Source organism: Chelon labrosus, assembly GCF_963514085.1.
Source record: "Chelon labrosus genome assembly, chromosome: 1".
Lineage (NCBI taxonomy): Eukaryota > Metazoa > Chordata > Actinopteri > Mugiliformes > Mugilidae > Chelon > Chelon labrosus.
This window is the reverse complement of record NC_140337.1, coordinates 14,250,906-14,273,885: the sequence shown is the minus strand read 5'-3', so window position 1 is coordinate 14,273,885 and position 22,980 is coordinate 14,250,906. Positions and strand designations below refer to the sequence as shown.

The window sequence follows — 22,980 nt, the reverse complement described above, 5'->3', positions numbered from 1 at the left end:
TATACATTGTTACAAGAGATAGGCGAAGGTATTTGCCCCTTGCTTGAGCCAAAGAAAACGCATTCAGCCGAATTTAGCTACAAACTACAGCGAGTACTAGGCTACACATGTTAATAAGGGGACACTGCAACGCTATTACGTTTCTCTGTCTGTTAAGCTAATTGAATCTAAGAGAAATTTGCGTGCACACATTACTGATCATTGGCCTTTACCCCCGCAGCAAGAGGCAGTAAGTGAGTTACTGGCACTAACATTGTCAGCTGTCAAACTAATGCCAGCCCAGAGGTTTCCAGTACGATCTTTAACATAGTTTTGTCAGACAAGAGACGAGATGCAACAAGACGGATAAAAAAAAAAAAACTGTAACTGCTCATTGTGATGTTTGGCACTGAAAGAGCATTTCTGATGTTGAACCTGGATAGTATAGAAACATAACAATTTACTTCAAAGGAATTTTTTATCAGCGCAGATTTTCAAAACACCTATAAGAGAAAGTGTCACCTTTTCCAATTCCTCTACATGCCCGTCAAACCTTTTATTTTTCATAATGTAGTCTTGGAACAGATTGTGAAAGATTCTCGTGTCAAATCTAAAATCTAAACTTTAATTATGAAATCTATAATCCTGCATATTCCAGTGACAAATGGGCTATAATAAACTAAATGAACTAAATTTGGCTCCAGACAGAACTACTGTATCCTGATCTTTTGTCAGTACCAACCATGTCAACAGCAACAGTCATTAGAGGAGAATGCGAGACCCAGATAGTTTGCTGATGACCAATTTGACCTGATTTCCATGACCCAGCTGGCTCTGACTCTTCTTTGCCCCCTCATTGGTATACCAGGGATCACTGGGGACGTTGACAAGTCACTGGCAGTTGCCTTGCGCATGATTGACTTGTTTGCTAAATGACTAGCATCTGAAGTGGCAATGCTAGCTGGGGGCTGTTGGAGTCTTTGGGGCAGACACCAGCTGCTAAGTGCAACAGATAAACTGTCCCTCCTCTTGGGATTCATATGTGCTGATGTCTGGCCAAAACTGCTCAGGGCTGTAATGACACTGAAACATCATGAGCCTGTCAGTGCCGTTCTAGCACCAGACCTATTCTTCTTCTTTGACATGATGGAGTTTGAAAAGGTTGTTGCACTGTCTAGGAAATAAACCAGGGACTTGTACATGTGCTTTGAGAAATCTGTTGCTTAACCACCAATGACTCAAATATGGACATAATGTCTGTGTCATTGCTGGACCGCTGCACAGCCATAAAGACATTATACATTATGTGTTTTGCGTTTCTCGGTCCATTTCTTTAACATTAGCAACCTTTGATGTACCTGACAAGGGCACGGGGGATGTCAAACATACTAACTAGACACCATGTAATCCCAAGAAATAAAGACTTTCAAGCAAATACCACAACAGCAGATGCTGTCAGCATATCAAGAACATGACCCTTAACTTCTAGTAATCTTTTTGAGTTTGCGTCTGCTGAGCAAGGCGCTGCCTCTGGTGCTTTAATGTAAGCTTGGGTAGGTGGGTAGGTTAGTTTGTGGGATGCCTTATCCAAATCTCTCACTGGAAAACTCATCCCCTGACTCCCTCTCTCCCTTTGTTGCCTTAACAATGAATGTGAACAATGAAAAGCGCAATAAGCCTCAGAGTCTGAAATATACTCATTTACATAAATGGCAGATTTGGCAGAGGGTACACAAGAAAGCAGGACACATAATCTCGGTGAGAAACCCTCTTTGTGTGAAAAAGTGTGTATCCTCTTCCAGAAGAAAAATTCGAAGGCCTTGTCACTGCTGTGATTGTTGAGCGGTATTTTAGCCTGTATACACTGCAGTATACTCTGACTGCCTAAGATGGGGAATCCTGCAGGAACGAAGGCTGTCTAAAGATTGAGGCTGTACCGTGTGTCTATTTATGGACTAATTTAATCATTGATGGTATTAGCATTCGTTGAAATATCCTTTGCAATCACTGAATTTTCCAAATCATTTTATTTTCCAGTGACTACATTTATGGATGAGTAGAGTGACAGTTAAAATTATATACTGCAAGAAAGCCAAACTGTTGCATAATTTAACATTTGTGTGTGGTCTTGTGCGCATCCCAAGTGTGGACAAACTACCTACTCAGCTTGTGTGTTCCCCATCTGAAAACGCCCACAGCAGAGTATCCTCTGAACCAGGCATTTTCTGTTCCAAAGTTCCTCAATAGACAACCCTGGTGGATTCAATCTAAAGGGAGGCCCAATGTTGGCCCTATCAGGCCCCATCTTGGCCTTGCGCATTCGCTATCTTCCCGTCTCTGTTGGGGAGACATCCATCTTGATTTCTGCTGAGTGCCAAAAAGAAGTGGTGGGAGAATGAGATGGAGAGATGGAGAGGAGGATGGGAGAAGAGTGTTCACCTGATAAGGCGGCTGAGAATCAGAAGAGAGGATCTTGGGGAGCGTGGCCCCAGCGTGCTGGAAAGAGGAACTTCATCTTTATCTAATTACCACGGGACCGTTTTGCTAGGGTAGATAGCGTAAGCATTTATGGCGGCCGGTTTGAATCTCATGCCTTTACAAGCACAAGTTCTCACAAACTCATGCAGATATGATTAACATTCAAATACACTTCCAGTCACACACGCAGGTGCAAGCACACACACATACATGGGACCAAGGGCTGAGTGCCATAACAGCCCAATGAAATATATTCAGATTAGAAAGGTGTCGCATTACTCTCCAGTCGGATGATAAATACGCGGTTAGCACCGTCATTAATCTTGTACCCCTCCCCACCTTCTGCCTCCAGACGCGATGATGTAAGGGGACGAGAGCGAGCTTACACTGGATGGAGCTAGTGCCTCAGCTAGGGCTGGAGTGGTGTTGATGCTGCACTGAATGGAGCACCGGTATGACCCATTGGACTTGCTTGTGACATCACTATTCGGCAATGCATGTTGCTCGGTCAGACTGAGATTAGTGGTTCTTTACTCTGTCATCATTGCCGTGCAAAACCTTTCTCAGCACATCTAAAACTGAATATAAAGTCTTTCTATCATTCCTTTCACATTCATCTTGCTTTACTTTTGCTCCAGTCCCCGCTCTCCTTCTAAACACGTGGTCTTCTGCCGCTACCCCATCTTCTTTCATCCCATGGGTATACTGACATATTGCCCTGAATGACATTACGTCGTAAGTGGCCATTGTCTGGCTAATGAGCAGCATGCTTAAAACACTAGAGGACTGAAAAGACAATGACAGACATGCACACGGCGACAGAAACACATGCTCGGCGCAAGTGTGGATTCACCACCAGTGGCTTAAGAGGCATATTTCTCCTGCAAATGCTGTTGTGTCCCTCGAGGGAGACTTCAGATAGACAGTTCAGACAGTGGCATGTTGCCCTCAATACAAACACAGCCCTAGGAAGGGGTCAGAGGTCAAGAGCTGAGGAAATTACGTGTGATAAATTGGCGCTGGTGCCAACAGTGTTGTGTATATGTGAGTGGGGTCATCCTCCCCGTCGCCTCCGTTGGTGTGTTTGATGAAGTGTATAGGCTTCGAAAGTACAGCCTGTGTCTCCAGCATGCTGAAAGTCTGAATTTGAACAGGATCCTCCCACATACCCTCACTCAAGTGGTGCCTCTTGGGAAAAACGAGGGGGAGCACTTTACTGGACTTAGTCCAAAAAGATGACTAAAATTGTAAATGCTCTGTATAGACTGAATCACCGACTGCTTAAGGAACATTGTGTTTCTTTCTGATCTATAGTAACATACTGTAAAATGGAATCATGAGAAACGTGACTCATTATCTAATCAGTATAAAATCATTTTGGCTCAAAAGTCAAACTCTATAAAAACCACTATATGACATGTTGACAATTTAAACTGGGCTCGACAGAACTGGATCTCACAAGTGTGTTTATATTTATCATTAATGTTCCACAGAAAACGGAGCAAAGCCAGTGGTTCACTGCAAACCGTGTCCCTGAAATGTGGTTAGACCTCATATTTACAAGACGTTTTGCTGAATCAGATGTCTTGCAGAGGAAAGTCAGGCCTATTGCAACTTCACAGCTGATCTCACATTCCAAGGGCAGTTTTGAAAGGACATTTTCTCATTGTTGTGAGAAACTTTTGTCCACAGTCCAGCCTGCAGTTAGTTGGCTCAACACTTTGGCCCCAACTTCCCTCACCTCTCGGATTATGACATTGTTTTCTCCTGTCTGCTTTCAGTAATCACCAAGACAGCAACAAGACAAGTTTCAGTCTCGCCAAGACCTTTGAGCTTAACGACAAGCCTACACTGGGACTATTGTGTGAGAAGGGCCCATATAAAATCTAGTGTTTCATTGCAAGATGCCTGATTAGCTCTGAGGAGAGCTGTAAAGAATTTGGTGCCTTCACTCATGAGACACTTGTTAAGTTAAGGTGATGAAAACTGCCCTGCACATAGATTGCATACGTTGGTATATATACATATAAAAAGATGCTATAATTAAGCACAAATTCCACACAAAAATTGTCCCACAGTTACCTTGCATTGAGCCAATTGTGTTACCACATTTTTATTGAATCCCTCTGTCGCCCCCAATCACTCGGTGCTCCATAAAATGCTGGCCAGTGGATTGGGGCTACTATAATGGTGGCACAATACAGGAATAAACTACTTTTACTGCTGCAAACAAAGTGATGTGACCTGGAAAGGTTGTATTTTTTGCTGGGATAATGACTGTATTTTAGAGTCAGGCCTCAGTGTGAACTCTAATTACCTGTCTGGGGCCACAGAGCTACATTGGTCTCAAGCACTTAGTAATGAAGTCCACATTGGCTCTGTGTTTATTAAACACAACATGAATGTCTGACTCACTATGTATGTAAAGGATTACTTTCAGCTTTCAAAAGTCTGCAATGTCGTAGTTTTAACATCGTACAGCAATCAGAACATCTTTGGAACCAGATTTTGACAAGAATCAATGAGGTAGTGGTCACAAGGGACACTTATTTGGCTACGCGTAGATTTATAAGAAACTCATCTTTGACTTTCACATTTTATATGATGTCATTATCCACACTCTGGAGAACTGGCTTCCAGTTAACCTAATCACTGTGACCCCCATTTCTCATAAATATGCAAATACAATACAGAAATCTTGAGTGCTTCAGCAAGACTTGCCGAAGACCCCTTCTCAAGTCCAGTCTTTTGAGCACCTCCTGTGGGAAACTTTTATTTATTTATCTATTTTTTTTTTTTTTTAGAAACAGTGAACTATTTCTTGGTTCCCACAGCAACATGTTTTGCCAAAACACAGCATGCTTGCTTGTCACAGTAAATTTAATCATACAAAATGAGAGCACTCTGTGCTGCTCTCATCACTGCCACTTCTTTAGAATGGTTTTGTTTTCAGTGTGGTTAGAGCTGAGGCAGATAGATGGGGTAGGCACAACAAAGAAGGAAAAGTATCCCCGCAATCTTAATGAAAATAATATCATAAAAATGGCACAATGGAGGCCTGCTTATATAGCTTGAAATATAATTTTACACTCAGGTCCTTTGTGTCCCTCTACACCACTGGCTCACTAGTAAAACAGTCCTCCACAGACTGGAAGGCGGCATGGGTTTGTGAGATGGTAGGGAAAAGGGAAAAATAAAAGGGACGCGAGGCAGGAGAAAGGGATTTGTTGGGGTATTAAGGCATTGCACGCCTGCTGGCGGGTGCCTTATCCCGCTGTACATTCCAGTGGCATGGTGTGCAAAACTTTACAGTCCTCGGCGTAGAAAAAGCTTAAAGAATCGGGTGTTCTGTGAGCAACTCGTATCCCTCTTGAAGAGGAGCATCTCAATCCATTTTCCTTCAGCTGTCTTGTCTTGCCTGCGTGTATGTGCTTGCGTTCCCGCTGATCTACTTAATCTCTGACAGGGAGGCAGAGCTTGTGGACTAACAGCTGGGAAATCTGTGCCCCTTACTGCCCTTGCACTCCTGCCACCCACTCTTTCTCCCTCTCACTGCCCTACCAGGTCGGTCCTACTGACGGCTAATAAAAGAAGCGGCCCTTCACTGTGAACAGCTGGGTTCTTGTGATCTAACTCGGCAAGCGGTTTGCTGGGGCTTTTTCCTCTGTGAGCGGAATAGTAAAACACATCAGAATCGGGCACGAATGAGGGCGACAAATACAATACGTCGAGGGGATTGGGGTAAATGGGGGAAAAAGAGGTACCATAAAAAAGAGTTAAGTGAAAGAACAGACACACTAGCATCCATTGGTAAGCCAGAGGAAGGGAACTCAGTGGCTGTCTTGTCCCTGGCTTTTCATGGCCTAACCAGCTAATCAATAGCACAGAGAAACACTATTTCAGCTGAGCTCTCTGTACAGAGAAATACTGAGAGTGCCAACTCAGTCTGAGTTTTTTTTTTCTTTTTTCGTTTCCCCTCTCTACACCATGTAACAGAACTGTTCTTTTAATATTTTTAGATTTCACACGGGAAGTGATGTATCTTGTGCAGTGGTGTGTGCAGTTAGACAAGAACCTGAATTTGACTTTAGAAGAAATGCAATGCGTGGGCGCGACTGAAGTATGCCATTGATACAGACAAGAAAAGGCTGTCCTGTTCACGTAGCAGGACCTGCAGTGGTTCTGGATCTGGGTGAACAGATGGCGTGGCTTTAAAAGAATTAAATCACGAAAATGCAAGTCATAAAAAAAGCAACAGAGAGTGCCATTTCATCTTCATAGACTCTTAATAAACACAAGCACGCAGCGCAGAGTGAACGCACGAGGCTATTTTAGAAAGTGACCCCGCTTTGAAACAAAATTCTTTTTACTGTTGAGCACTGCTTTGATGCATCTTGGGTGCAGAAGCTGCTGGGAGTGGAGGAGGTCCTCCCCTCTTGGCTGTTGGCATTCCAATCTCGAGAGAGAGAGACGTGAGAGTGGCACCGCCGCTCTAAAACAAGGACTCCGGCCGGGGACATGGGTGTGGACTGTGATGTGAGGGAGGCTTAAAATGTTGGCAGACTTAAATAGCTGCTCATATGACCTGTCATGCCTGACCTCTGCTCTCTTATCACACTGCTGTTCCATAGATATCTTTTCTAATTTCGTGCGTGTGGACAAGTATGTGTGTAGTGGGGATGCTGGTGAGTATGAAAGACGATTCCAGATGCTCCCAGCTGGCTGTTGCCCAGTGAGGCTAATACACTCCTGCCTGCCTAATTAGAGCACACACTCACACACACACAAGCATCGTCGACCCCTTCTCAACGCTCATGTCCCACTGTTTCAATGGGTTTATGGTAGGAAAAACATATGCCCCCCTAGTGCTTTATACAGGACACACATGCAGACAGCTAAACAAACAACCAGTGGCTTAATTACCTCATAAGGGAGGCCAGGGGTGAGAGCTGCCGATGAGTCAGACTGGCATAACGTTAAAGGATGTGCAAAGTAACACATGAAGCAAACTGATGCTGCGCTGTAAATGCAGCTGATTTGTGGATTTTGTTTTAAGTGGTGACTCAGTTCCAAAAATTATTCAGCAGAAAAAATGATCTGTGATTGCGAGCAATGTGGGAGTCTCACCAGCTCCGTTAGTATCTCAGCTGCTCTGTGCAAACACAGCCTCACAAGACTCCTCTCAACTTGTTTCAATACGGGGGTTGTGCTGGGCTTATAAACCGGTAGTCTTTCCATGTGTTTAAAAAAAAGATCTTGCCGAGTGCAACAGAAATTGATTCAAGATGCAATCACACCATACCGACCCTTTCGTTAGGGTACTAAACAAAAACATAACGCTCCAGCAATGGCAGAACTTCCTCCCAGCCCAGCGTGTGACATATTTCCTGCCAATCTGTCAACGCCGGGCTGTGTGTGGCAATTTGACTTCATCTACTTCTTTTGTCTTCTTGGTGCAAATGCAACAGCAATATAAAAAAGTACTCATACCATTCGAAGTTTTATGAATTATGTTTAAAAATCAGCCTAGTTTGTATGGTTCATTTTTTATAATTGTGTAGCAACTTATTTGTTTGTAGGGATTAATTGCGTTTCTATCTTGAATCCATTAATGATAAGCTGTGTTGACTTATAAGATAAGATAGAATTACGTAAAGAAATTGGTTACTAGTTAATATTGCATGGAAGCAGGAGTCCAAACAGAGACGTGTTTGTTTATCAGTTTGCCAGTCATGTCGGACCACAAAGCAAGGTCTAAAAGGGTAAATGAAAGCCGCAAAACAACACACACCGAAGCGGTGCCAAATGAGGACATTGAAGGAGGGGGTTGAGGTTTGGGGCAGTGGAGCAACAGAGAAAGAGATCCCAAGGTCAGTGTTCTGGGTCCAGCTACAGATGAGGGAAGAGAGATGGCGTGGACAGATGTCAGAAGTGATAAGCGTCAGGCCTGACAAGCTCCAGCTTGGCTATCAGTTAGTACTCCGAGCCTGGGGTCGGTCCGGTGCCAAGACAATGCCAACGCCTCTCTGTGACGATCAGTGCCTCCGGAGGTTGTGCAAAATGGCTGCCGCCATGCCAGTGCATTACTACGAGTCACTGGCTCTGCAGCTTTTTTTTCTTTTTTCTCAAAGGAAGTGCCATCTGTGAGTGACAGCGGGGCCTCAGCCATTTATTTTGAACGCCGTAAACAAAGCTGCCATTTTTGCATTTTGAGAGTCTAGATGCTTTCATATTACCACCGGCAAGGCTGTTTGTTGTCATGAGAGATATTAAATGCGGTGTGATGTATATCCTTTCTCTATCTCCATTTATCTAGTCGAATCCATGCTCTCATACAAGCATCAGTCAAGCAGCAGCACAAAATAAATCCTCATTTTCACATTTGAAAGCAGGCTGGACAAAAATCCAATACACAGGAGAGTGCTTGGTCTTGCTTTAAGCATAACAGCCGAGGTGAGGAGAAGGGGGGCATTGGGAAATAAATCAATATCAGGCCATTTACTATCATATTCTATGGTCATCGATGATCTGTCAAACCATTTATTTCAGAGTCTGAACTGCACACCAGAATCATTTTCCAAAGAACTTTCTCTACATCCAAAACAAATAATGAATAACTCGCAAATCAATACAGTGTGCTTTATTGAGCTCACATGCTTGATTTGAGTCTGGCACCCGGCCCAATTGTTTTCATTTGCCAGATATCCTCTTCTCTCTCTCTCTCTCTCTCTCTCTGCCCTTTGTTCTGCTTTGTGTGGGGCTAAATAACAGCAAAAAGGCACAAACCTTGAATGTACACAGTGTGCACAGAGCGTTTGATGTGAACCACAGTCAAAACACTTTCAGAGGATAGCAAAACTCCCTCGCACCCTGCCAACTTCATTGAGTCCCATGTTTCCAGAAAAGACAGACTGATTTGACTGTTAAATATATAGAGACTCAACAGTGTGAATCAAAAAACATCCGGCACCCTTGATCAGCGCCTCTTAAAAGGCCTTGGGTTTCTCAATGGAGACGGCCTTGGCAGTGCCACATCGATCCGGGTCACACCCCGCTGTTACTCAGAATGGGGCTGAATAAAATCATCGCAGACAGACTGAGAGCTCGCCAGGGTTGGGTCAACTGCTTTGACCCCCGCCGGGAGGCCGAGCCCCATCTTCCTGAAAAAACACAACAGAAAATCCGTCTGCATCAGCAGGAAGCCCAAAGAATCACTGTAAGAGAGGTTCCGCTAGGAAGTTTTGACTGACAGGCAAACTAGCATTTTGTGCAGCGTTTGACAGGGACGCATAGCCAGCTCTTTCTTTCAAATAGAACTGGTCTCAAGCCAAATCAGTTAGCATGTGCTGCAGAGTGTATAGGAAATCCAGCTTCATGAAAGGAAAGAGAGATCTTATGCCTCCCAGTTTCTGGAGAAAAAGCTACAGCAGTGGAGCTTTCTTTCATTTCCTACTTTTCCTTCACCTCAGGTGAAACCGGGCATTCCTGTCTGCCTAAGAATGAACAGACGACTACCAATCCTCACTGACCCACTCAGCTCCACCGTTTCAGGGTTCCTCTCGGGTCACGGCCTCAGTGTCACATGCCAGTGGACGAGAGAGGGGTATTGATTACCAATAAACTCATTAAGCACTGAGAGAAGGACTTTCTGCACTGACACAACTATTTGTTTCTGTCAAAACAAGAGCTTAGCAGTCAGATTGCTTTCACCGATTCTGTTTACGCCGTTGCCCTTTTGAACTCACTGTTTTGCAAATGAGCTCCATGCCACATGGATTTTATTATCAGCTGTGCTTAACAATATATAACGGCGCTGGACAATTAGGCGAACGTACATAATTTAATGAAACGATCACGATTCTCGTAGCACTGAAATTCTGGCAATGATTCGTGTTTCGGGACGCCGGCCATTATTTCACAGAATGAGCAATTGATAACAATGTCATATATCTGCTCCTCTTGTGTTGCGCATCTGTTATCCCTGATGTTAGCTGGCAGCCGACCAGCAGATCAGTTTCCACCCTGTCCACGATTTATGTTTAATAAAATGCTTTCAAGGTTGGGGAATCTGGCACATGGCAATTAAGATACGTTTTTTAAAAATGTAAGTTTTTTATTTTACCGTCGTGCTGCAAGATTTCTGGAAACACGCCAACAGGCTACTTACTGTTCCCGAACATTTAACATCTTTCACAAGCAAGTTCAGCCATTTTGTGTCTGCCTCTGAAACCCCGCTTGGGGAATCTTGTTTGTATTTGGGATGCAGGGAAATAAACTTTCCCAGCATATCAATGATAAACTGCCATGTCGTTGCCCCTTTGCACCCAGCATGACGCCTCTGCTCTTCAGGCCCCGGAAAGGATTTGCCTGAAGATCGAGGTCCCAACTGAAGACGTTGATAACCCCCGTTATCACGGCTCTGCTATTAATAAGATCGCCTGCTAGCTTGTGTCCCGAGGTTCGCTGGTCTGTGTTATCATGCTTCAGGACAATCTAAAATGAAACAGCACTGGAAATGTGGTGCAGCTGTGACAGGGGGTAAAAATGGGAAGAAATGTGATGGGCCATGGTGTCGGCGTGGTTAATCGAAAATAATGGCCGGCAATTTATAGTTGCCGTTCTGACCAGCAGTGGATGTACTGATGCAGGAGATCGAATTTTAATGAGTACATTCCATCACTTTATACAGGGTACTGATGTTTAGGGCCCCGGCCAAACAGCACATGAATCTATGGACGGAGGTTATCATAAAGCAATAATAAACTGGGAAACACCCGAAAAACAGGACACTGTCTGTTGTGCCCGTGCGTTCAAGCTCCTCCGCGTGTATCTGTGCCAGCACATGTTACACAGCGTTGTACAACATTAGGGTGATTTGACAGTCATCTGATTTCCACCTGCGGCCGTTGTAATAAATAAACGGGGAAGGGGAGAGGGAGGAGGTAAGCTCACGGGGGATGCAAATGAAGGCCACCTGCTGTGTTGTTGAGAGGATGGGGAATAGTGAGACCCATCAGTATTTTTCCTCATTTGACAAGAGTCCATCTAATCTCCTTTCCTTGCTTGTTCTTCTAACTGTGCTCCCCTGGTGTAAAACACTTTAAATGGATCCTAGGGAGCAAAAAAAAAATAAGTCCAGATGCTGCACAGTCCCATGGTGCTTTGCATCACCGGGTTTTGCTGTCATTTAAGCAACTAGTCCTAGAATAAACTGAATAAGCACATAATTTGTGCGCGTTTTGTCAACTGGCTTCACTGCATGTCAATAAATGGTTGTTTTGTCAATTTGCTAGCATATATAGTGGAGTCATAGAAATATAATGTAGCGGCCAAACTAATTGGGAATTGGAAAGTAAAAAAAATAAAAAAGGTCTACTTGGTAAACTTGACGGCGAAAGTATAATGAAATTAAACACTTGGAGTGATTGAACTGTGAAATTTTATGTTGATTACACAACACAATAAACCACAGGCAACCAAATATTTATCCTGCTATTTTCTCACATATTACAAACAAGGGGCCATTAATTTGTTTGTGTGCTGACAGGTATGCAGTGACAGAATGACCTCAGTTGACTCCTAATGCACCTGTATTGTGCTGTAAAGGGGGAAAAAGAGAAAGAGCAGCAGAAGAACTGCAATGTAGATGTGTATACCTTTAAAGACCTTAAGGACACGTGTTTGCTGTAAGGGCGGCGGAAATGGGATCTACGGAGATTTTCATAAGGGTCTGTGGGAACTGAGGCCACGGTAAGAGTATGGGATCTGGATTTCATGCATTTCATGTCTCATAGAAGTGAGCACAGTGCAGCTTGAAGAACCAGGGAAGTGGCTTGCTATGAATGCTATTCAGAAGAGCTTCAAACCAGCAGGTCTGCATTGAAATACAGAAATTACAGATCAGCCGTGACTCATGCGCCTCAGTGTTCGCGTTTTTATTAAACTCACTCATTAAGCTCAGACTGTATTGTCGGTTCCCCCGGCTCGGAGCACAAACACCAAATAACCACCTATAGGGCATGAGAGGTAGAAATCAGCTGCATACAATTTTCCTTTTACACAGAGTCATTTTCTGCATTTCACCCCTGACGTCAGAGCTCTTAATGAAGACGGCGTAGTTCGGCGCAGCCAGTCTAAAGATTTTATTTCACTGCTTCCACAGCTTGCCTTATTTCACTATGGCTTAATGAGAGTCGTTTGGAATAATAGGCTTCCATTGAACAGAGGCATCTGCATCCACACAGCTCTAAATGAGTGAGCTAATTTCCAAAGATAATCACCTCTCCTGCTGTGTTTTTATGCAGAGATGCTGTAGATTTTTACCCTCACATTTAATGAAGTCAAGAATTACCTCCAGTCCTCTGGTTGGGTCTACAGAGGCTGAATGTGTCACGAGCACATGACAGGAAAAACTGTTAATTTCACAAACATGGTAGCTGATTCAAGGATTTCAAACACTCTCCAGGACAAATTAGGCTATTGTAAAATTTGCAAAAGGATAAGACTTCTCATTTCATCACTAAAATATAGGCAATTTAGAACAGGATGGGAAGGTGTATTTTATTTAGTTCATATATTTATTTATTTAGGTTATATCCTAAAACCACCAGATCCATTAGCTCAGCACACAGTCATCACAGCTTTCTTAAAGCAAAGGAATCCTTGGCTTTACAGACTGCTTAAAATATGCCTCAATCTGTGCTACAGAGAAATTTCGACTAGCCCGACTGAAGCACTTTATGCTGCTGCAGAGACATAAAAAGAACTACAAACGCTTTTTACATGTTTCCAAGAGCAAACAAGTGAGATTTCTTAGGATGCCTGGGTAATGAAGTCCACTGGGACATTCAGAGGCACAATTAAAGAATGAAGCGAGCTCTTTTCTTTTTTTTTTTTTCTTTCCCCGCTGTCTCCTCTGTCTCCCACTTTCTTCCTCTTCTCTCTTGTTCAGTCCCACAGTGTGCGCTTGAGCGTTGTCACTGATGACACAGAAGCTGTGGCGTCACGCAGTCACTGCAGATGGCAGATATGAAAAAAAAAAAACACATAACGGGACAGGAAGGGAGGAATCGGATACAAACGGCGTAGGCCATTTTGACGGAGAGAAACCCTCGCTTGTCGAAACAAATACGAAAGGTCACAAAGCGTGGCAATGTAGTAATGTCCCATTCACTGAACTACACTCGCTTTTATTTAACTTCCCAGTGTCACATCAACGAACTAGTCTTAAAAAAAAAAAAAAAAAAAAAAAATGTCATGCCCTTTTATTTCTGTAAAGGTTGCGCTAGCGGCAGCCACAAGCAAGGGAGCTGTTTATCACATTCATTGTGTATTTATACAGTTGGGCTACAGAGGAGCTGTCAGTAATTTGGCAACATTTACAGAACTTTTCCCCTCGCGGCTCTGCAAGAGTGGTTGTTGTAAGAAAAAAGAAAAAAAAAAAGAAATAAATAAAAAATTATACAATATGAAGGAAACAGCAGCAGAGGTTAATTCCCTGGTGCAGTGTTATGCAGCCTGGCAGTCCAAGCGGAGGAGCACGACGACAATACGGCTAGCAGCTAGTGCAGGACATCCTCCTCACAGCTTTGTGTTTAGCTTATCACAATAGACAGTCGGGACGGTTTCCAAATAACGGCAGAGGGTGGGAAGAAGGGAGAGAGAGCAGAAGGAAGGGGGAAGAAGGGATTGCATTGTAATGTGTTTTCATGGCTACCAAATGAACCTAGACTGTGACACAAAGAGCAGAGCACTGTAGAACACACACACACGCTCTTCCTGGAGCGACACAGGAATGAAAATCGGCTGTGGCAAAAGGAAAACCCATTTGCAATATTCAAATCTTGAGGGGCAGTGGCCGGCTTCAACGGCTAAACTGCCATCCAGATGCTTTTTTTTTTTCTTTAAATCTGTCTTTCCAAGTTAAAACTTTTAAAATAAACCCACTCTGACTGACACCTTTCTGTCCCGTCTAGACATGAGGCAAGCCATCAAATATAGATGACACTTGGAGTTAATAAGCCATTCCACAGTCTAACAGTCAATCCGTTATTTATTTGATGCCTCGACTCCTGTCCGTTTTCATTTTTATCCATATCTCCACTTGTCCGCTAATCACATGCGTGCGTGTCTGCGTAAGCGCCGGTTCCTCCGTCGTCTATTTCCACTGCGCCCACTGTAAAATCAAACCTCTGCTGTAGATAGCAACGCATGCCCAAGATGTTGTCAGCCCATCACATACCAGACCCCGTTTGCTATTTGGGGACCTGATCTCAGGCTTATTTGTTGCTTTTCGTGATGCAACCTAAGCAGCGTGTTTAAAATTTCAAAGATTGGGGAGGAAGGAAAAACACACACACACTTGAATTCCAAAGTACAAACTCTTTCTTTCTCAAAACACACACCGACAAGATTACGGTGTCCAGTTACACTGACGCTAAAACTCTCCTGGAATGTTTCTTTAGGGTAGATCGGCAGGAGAACACAAGCGAGGACAAGGCAGGGGTAGGTAGAGGATTAAGTGAAGCAGCTAGGGTTACAGTGCCTTACACCTGACGTGGACTTCCCCTGAACAGCATGAGGAATTCAGTGGAAAATCTTTGTATTAGAGGTCATGGAAACTCTAGTTCACTAATCTCTTGTGGATTTCATGCATGGATAGTGGTATTCTCCAAAGTTTACCGTAAGTCACATGTATAGTGAAGTGTATCCCTGAGAATAATTCATTAGGCCAATAAACGGAACTGCATGATACGTTTAACAGGGACCGTGGTGGCGCTTTAAATGTGGCACAGTCCAACGCAGACACATTCCCCCATGACTTTCTTGATCGCACGGGGCAAGTCACGCAGTGGCGACTCTCAGCATTAAATGATCGTGTTTACGATGACCTGGATGACTGAGATCGTTCACATTAAGCGATCGTGCTTGCATGAGTGTCTTGAATAACTTGGTGACTTCACGGGGTTCGGTATGTGTCGCTAATTTATGCTATCTATGACTGAGCTATTTGTAGTAACTTAAACCATTCTGCATGAACTTCATTTAAGAGTAACCCAACTCTGGCTAAAACTGCCTTTCTATGTTTAACTGTTGCTATCTCATCTCCCGGTAGCTTTGCGTTTTGCGCACGACCAAATATAGTTAATTGCTCAGCGGGTTTGTGGGGCTGTAAAAGTTGGGGGATTCCTTATTTGCTTACGTTCGCAAGCTCTTAATGCTTCTTTAATATTTGGGTTCTCAGGGAAAATGAAAAGGACTTTAGAAAACTCCTTAAGTATTCCCTGATACCTAAGGATATTTAAACTATAAATACATTATTGGGGTCATACGCGCCATAGTTTCCGAGCCTGGCTAAATATAAACAAGGCCCGTCTGCGTAGTGTTGTCTATAACCGTGTGATGCAACTCTCCGAAACCCCTCTGAAATGGTTCCTAAAATATACATGAAAAGGGAACAGAATGATATACTCGTTCTTCTGTGTCGGCTGTTTGAAGACCTAAGCACAACTTTCATCTGTCATCCCTAAAATATCACAAAGAAAGAAATGAAGGACGGGAAGGGAGAAGACAAAACAGACTCGCGGATCGAATTGAGTTGTCAGCATTGCTAGCACCACTGAAGCGCTTCTGCATGATCCCTATTCTAGCGCGATGAAGAAAATGCTCAAAAGTTTCCTTTCAGGTCTTGGCAGGTTGGAAATGGGCAGGACAAGAAACGCTGCAGCTCACGTTAATGTCTTAAACTGGCTCATTCCTTTCCCACACAGAGCTCTGTATTCCCCCCGGGCTACCATTTGCTTTGCAAAATGCATGCATGAAATTCTTGAGACCAGCCTCCCCACGAGAGTCTAAATAATAGATTACCAACACAGCATCCAGCCTGCGCTATAACTTCAGCCCCAACTGTCTGGCCTCATTAGCGAGGGAAGTGTAAAAGATAGCCAGCTGCTAGCCCAGGTGACGGCACTCAGCTCTGGCCTTTGGCAGTAGTGGCCCACCCTAAAGAGAATATACGGCGCCTCGCTCTGTGCAATTCATCTTGTAATCCGCCTTAAAGCTGCTAAGCTTCCGTTGAAGGCAAATGAATGGTGACCAATGGCAAGAAGGATGGAGACAGAGGGAGAAGACGATGAAAGTTTCAGTGAGAAGAACTGGGAGCGAAGAAAAGGAATCGAATGCGGTAGATTCATGTGTGAGGAATGAAAGGTGGTTGGTTCAGGCTGTCTGGGCAGAACCAGAGGTGACCTAAGCCATTTCCATCCACTGATTGCCCCCCTTTTCTCCCTCCTTCTGCCCCTCCCTCCATCTTTTTTCACTCTCTCTTCTGTAGCTCTCTTTCTCTCTTTCTCTCTCTCTCTCTCTCTCTCTCTCTCTCTCTCTCTCTCTCTCTCTCTCTCTCCATGTCCGCTTCCAAATGGCAGTCATTATACCGGACATGAAAAGTCATTTTAGTTCCGCCTGGCTTCTTCAAAGCAGCTAGCTATAATTGCAGATTGAGCAGAGGGAGAATGCCGGGGTTACACAGAATTTAAACATTGACTCCTAACCTTGCAGTGATGCGGGAATTTAAATCCAGAATTAAAAGACAGGAAGGATAATCGAGGAATAATAAAGAGCAAATATTTACACTGCGTCGATGTCGGCCCGTCGTAATATTCTGCACCACATTTCCTACTTTGTGTGCGAGATGTCCATTCACGTTTAAAGATCTCCCCGCGGACATGTGGGTGCCAGACGTGTGAGTGGACTGGAGGTGCTGGATTCCATCACAACACGTGTCACTTCAAGAATTATGGAACAAATTGGAAACATACTTCCAAATTATGAAAAATCCATCCCCTATTAAATGCGCTCCTCATTCGTGAAATTGCAGCGTGGCAATGTCACTGCACTTTTTTAATGGAATTCTTTCCTGTTTACCAAGTCCAGAGAATGCAAATGGTCAACAAATACTAATCTTAATGCCATTCTTTGTTAATCTCCATTACTGATAAGTCATTTTGTTTTCATTTTATGTTATGCAAATACATTTCAGCAGTAGCAAACGTTGTGTGTTCTGTCTAATCTTAGGCCTCCGTTCTATCATATGGTATTCTTTCACATCCCTGTGTGTGTGTGTGAGTATATACATACTTGGTGTGTGTGCATGCACAAGTGTTTGTGAGCTTGCGTGTGTTACAAATCCAGCCCTGAAACAGTTTACAGTCCCTGAGGGTCACATATACGTAGCTCTTTCCCAGTTTACGAGCTAGCCACCAGTCTGAGCTGAGCACCCCTCCCTTGCACTTATCTCTTGCACCCTTATATTTGGCACAGCAGGTAGCGTAATTGTTCTTGGAAAGAGGCTATCAACTAAAGCCTCCATTTTTTGACTTCTCGTCACAAAGACCTTTATCATAACACCCCATTTTTGCCCGGCTCCAGGCTCGAACCGCAGAGTGCCTCCGAACAAAAGTGTTTTCGGCGTTCCCTTTTGATGGAGAAAGGGAGGGGTGGGCGAGCAGGGAGGTGAGTAGTTAGAAAATATAGACTGCAGAAATATGTCTTCTGTACCAGACCCTGCTCGCCGTCCACTCCAGCGCCCCCAATCCATGAAACGCAACCCCCACTAGCTCTCTTGCGAGCAGAAACAAATTCTAAAACTGTCATACTTTAATTGAAATTCCATCACTTGTGTGGCTGCTATTGTGGAATAATTTGATAAAGCTGTGTGACATGAATGCACAGAGCCGCCCGCCACTTCCATTTCTTCCCCCAGCTTTTATTTCCTCATTCTGCTGGTTATTCAAATGAACCTCAGTGGATTCTGCTCTCAGCCTTTCCAAAAATTAAGATAAGAGAAAATGAGACAATGGGAAGGGCATGAAGAGAAATAATGTTTTTGGGTTGCAACACAATCAGAATGAAGTCCTTAAAAATATCACCCAGCTTCCATTTTATACCCCATCGCCTTCATACTTGCAATATTTGAAATTATTATGTTTCACTTGTAGGATTTAGTCTTCTTATAATTAGCCCCGACTCCCTCAACGTGCCGACAGTTTGGTAGTTGTTTGATGGGACGTGATCCAAAACGCAGGTCAAGGGCAGAATTAGAATCTCCTGCCAGTACCACTGACCCCAATCCAAATCCATACCAGCGCACTCCCTCCCCCTCTGTGTCTTCACAACTGGCTACAGGCGTTTGGCATCCATCATATCTCCTGAAACCCAATCTCCAAGCAAAGGACAGCTGCGATAGAAAAACAGTCCTCCCTGTTTCTGTCACATCGGTACTCCCCCTGTACGCAAAGCCCGGAGGCACAGCCTGGAGGCAGAGCAGTCTGAGTTAACCCATGTTAAAAGTGACACTGTGCTTTTGTGCTTTACATTAAATACAAGTAAATTTCACAAAGAGAGACGCATGTAGTGGCCTCCTTGTCACGATGGGGAAGAAGGGGGGATTTTGTCGTGATATTTCGCTGGGACTCGCTTGAGACGCAAAGAAAGAAATGGGTGATAAGGATCGACAGACGGAGAAAATCGGAGTAATAAAAATAGCGAAAGAGAGTAAACGGGAAAGAACGAGCTTAGCTATAGCCCATGTTCCCTTCACTGGCAAATAATATTTACGCCTCAGCTTTCTGGCCTGACAGGGTGATGGACAGTAGAGGTGATTTTGCCTGGGCGTGAAAATAGGCTGCTTATTATTCCAACCCAGTGGCAACTTGAATATCAATAAAAAAACTGCTAGCGTTCCCCTATGTGTAAAACCAATGCCCCGTAGCGGTGGTTTTTATCAAGCAACCCACCCTTGACGCTAGTTATGCAGTACTAGAGGTTACGGGAGGAAATGCTTGCCAAGTAAATAAGTGAGTGAAGCGATTGAATAGAGGGGAAAAACACCGCGGGACCAGGGCCAAAGTGAACCAAGGGTAAAGTCATGATCACTTCATTATGCTGCGGTGCAGCTCAGTGTTGTGCGAAATCAAACTGCTTTCTCATTTGTCACAATGAATCAAGCCGGAGTCTGTGAAGTAGTATTTGTAGTCGACAGGAGGCCCCTCGACGCGCAGTCACACACATCAGTTGATTAACAGGAGCAAAGTTAACAGCACAGTATAGGACGGGCGCACATTCAGGTACAGTGTGCGGCACACATACGTTGAATCTGACATACACCTTCTGCCTTTTATCCCCTCAGTAGGATGTCTACCAGTCAAACTTCTCTCCTGCATCCGACAGCCAGCCACCCACCCTGCCAGCGAGCCAGCCGGCCTGCCAGTCAGTGGGTAGCCGTTAAGGACCATTGTTGGCGCAAAATAAGCTAGAATACACCCACTGGATTACAGAGGGCAGGCAGTGAGGGGGGTGATTGCTAACAGACCTATTGGCACTCAATCTCCTCCAGTTCCAACACCACGGCGCCTGATAATTGTGGCCTCTGTGTTTACGTATCCATTTTTGTAATGTAAGTGTTGATTTCTCATTCCACACTCGTAATAGGGGCCCCGGCCTTGGAATTCCTGAAGTAGTGCTCACACACAGGCACAAGCACATGGGTGTACACGCACACAATGATAGAAAAGTTTTTCTCGCTCTTTTCTGTTTTTTTTTTTTCCCTACTCTTCAAAATAAAGCAGTGAGTCAGACCTACTTGGCTGTGCTGAAACAATGGGACTGTGAGGTGCAGGCACACTTGTTTGTAAGAGGGCTTAGCTTTTTGTCAGAGAGGGACACGGATAAGGAAATAGTCAGGGTGTCTCTAATTCTTCCAAATATCCCTGTTACATTAAATGCACTACTGTAAATGAGCATTTATCAGAGCTAAACAATTTGTGTAGTAGTAATCAGAAAATCTGTGTCATGGGAAAGTCATAAAAATCAAAGAGACGCTGTTGACTTCTCTCTGACGTTTAGTTTTGAAAATACCCCGATGTGCCTTCCAGACATTGTCAAAAATGTAGGATATTATTTCAGAAGTGCTTCAGGCACAAAAAACTGGAGAAAAACTTAAATTGGCAGGCACGCAAAAATGGTCCAAGTCCCTCACAGGCGCTTTCCAACCCCTTATATCATTTTTCAAAGTAATGGCTCGCATGCCATGGATTGTCCACACGCATACAGAGGTGAACGGCAAACAAAAGCTTTTTCCTTTCAGTTCCTTTACACTATAATACAAATTTACCTTGTTTTTCTCTCAGACGCCATAATTTGTTTTGGAGGATCTGAAAGCAGCACAAGGCGAAGTAAGAGGTTTTGAGGGAAGATGGCCGCATCAGTGCCGCTTTTTCCGATGACTGAGACACTTTGTTCCCTTCAGCGACTTTGGATAGCTGCACTTAAACCGAGAACCACCTTGGTGCACATCCATTTCGCCTCCTCTTTTGAGTGCTGCTGTCGCAACAGCAAAATTGGAAATCGAATGTGTGGTGACAGCGTTAATTGCGCTGTGTCAAAATTGGGCGAGTTCTAATTGTTTGAGCCGGGAACTGTAAAGCATGTAAGACAGTGGAGCTGCTGGGCTTTGCTCTCCCAGAGTGCTTACTGGCTGTAAACTTGGAAATGCTTGAGCAAACACGCATGCACACTGATTTGCATGTAGAAACACACACATTTACTGGCTGCCCAAACACCTCCCCGGCCGACTCCGCCTTCAATCACTGCCTTTTCATTAAGCTCAGACCTTACTGTTACGATTATATGGAGAGCCTTTTGTCAAATGCTGCACATGCAAAGCGCTTTCATCCATTTTATCACCATAACACTATCGTGGATTTCAAATCTGATGGACACAAAATTTGATCTTTTGTTAGCACTGGAAGCTTCTATGTTTAAATTCTCAAATGGTTCATATACCTTTTTTTCCCCGTGTAAAGGGAGGTCTTGACATGGTCCCTAAAATACCTCCTTTACAGCTGGTAGCCCCTCACTACTGCATTCTCCTCACTGGTTGGAGAGAATGAGTCCCCTAGTGGCTCAACTGCCACACTGAGCACAGGTGGTGTTCACTCCTGCTGGAAATAAAGGTTCACTTTCACCTGATTGACAGAACGGTTTGCGTGACCGACCGCCCGTCTGACTGACATTTTGCTTTCAAAATATGCGAGTTCTTTCAAAAAAGAAAAAAAAGAAAAGAAAAGAAAGGCGCAGTCAACTTTAAACCCCGCTAAAATAAAATGCGTTCTAAAATAAGACACGCAGAAGATGAGGGATCTCATGAGAGTTGCAGGAATGCACTTTGAAAATGCTTCACAATCCACTCTCTGGAAAGGCTTCCACAACTCTAAAAGGATGCTCTAAATGAACTGTATTTACATGACAGAGCCGCGGCTCAAAGTGAGCTTAAAATAACGCGTCGGCTGGCAGGTTGGGTTGTCTTTTTGTAGCATATAACGCAAAACAAATATTTATAGCGTGCTAAAAGACGCGATATGAAGGAGATTCATCTACGTTTATTGCATCATGGGGCGACAGCTTAGTCAAAAATAAACAGATTTCAAGCTTCGCCTCAACACAAACCGCGCTCCATGAGAAACATATTTCACCTGCACACCCACGGATGCAGTTTATGAGCAGATCCATATAAAAGATGGATATTAAACTAGTTCATGGAGGTATTTTGCGACACTGGAGGTGTTGTTTATACTGTGATATTGCTCCGAAAGCGCTATATCTCCATTGAAGGTTGCGCGCATTCATAACCATAAACTGTGCGTAAAACACTTACCGACACACAAATTAAAAGGTTACATCTCTAAGTCTTGCCAGCAGACACATCGTGTGTCTGTTAAGAGAATAAACCCGGCTCTGATATTTGTGGTGGGCACCGCTAATGGGTTTGAACCAACTTCGCGAGGCTTTACGCACACCTGAAATCACTGCGGCAGCGACTTCAGCTCCGACTGTCACAAGCTCCAAACTCACACAGACTCTCTCACACAGTCTTACCTTATCACCATTTTTGCGGGCAGTTTGAACGTCTCCTTTTTTTTCTCTGCGTAAAGAGTAGTCGAGGGTTGTTTTGTTTTTCTTTTCTTTTTTTTTTTTTACATCCAGTTATGGCAGTCGAGTCCTAGAGAAATAAAATAACGCGGAGAAATGAAATCCGTCCTCCGATTCTTCTTTTTCCCCCCACGCTTGTTCGCTCTTATTTCTTTCCTCGAGTTGTCCAACGACTGTTGGGGAGATTGGGCGAAACCCACGCACGTGGGGCGTGTATAATATATTCTCTGGTTTGGGTCTGTCTGTTTCGTGCTCGTTAGCTCTTCATTGAATTGAACGTGGCGAGACTGTGGTTGTGTTTGGAGAGTGCGGTGTGACTGGGACACGCTGCTCGCGCTCTCTCTCTCTCTCTCTCTCTCTCTCTCTCCCTCCCTCTCTCGCTCTCTCTCACCCACTCTCTCTGGTATGTTTGCCTCTTTCTCTCTCTCTCTCCCTCTCTTTGCCGAGACCCGAGCACGAACTAAGTGTGTGTATGTGTGGGGTGGGGGTGACGTCACTAAGCGAGGTCCCACTCTGCCACCTCTCCACCCGAATCGG

At 44.1% G+C, this 22,980-nt stretch overlaps 1 protein-coding gene across 4 annotated transcripts in view; it reads right to left on the bottom strand.

The window, feature by feature from the left end:
* The window catches only part of LOC311490724 (receptor-type tyrosine-protein phosphatase delta), a 121,488-nt gene extending 98,720 nt beyond the window's left edge, over positions 1–22,768 (bottom strand). For 2 of the 4 annotated variants that reach the window (XM_084548370.1, XM_084548373.1), the window contains exon 1: positions 22,390–22,768. The gene's annotated coding sequence lies outside the window, so the exon portion shown is untranslated. The remainder of the gene's footprint in view (positions 1–22,389) is intronic. The other 2 variants (XM_084548371.1, XM_084548372.1) reach the window with 1 other exon arrangement.
* Between the last annotated feature and the right edge of the window lie 212 nt (positions 22,769–22,980).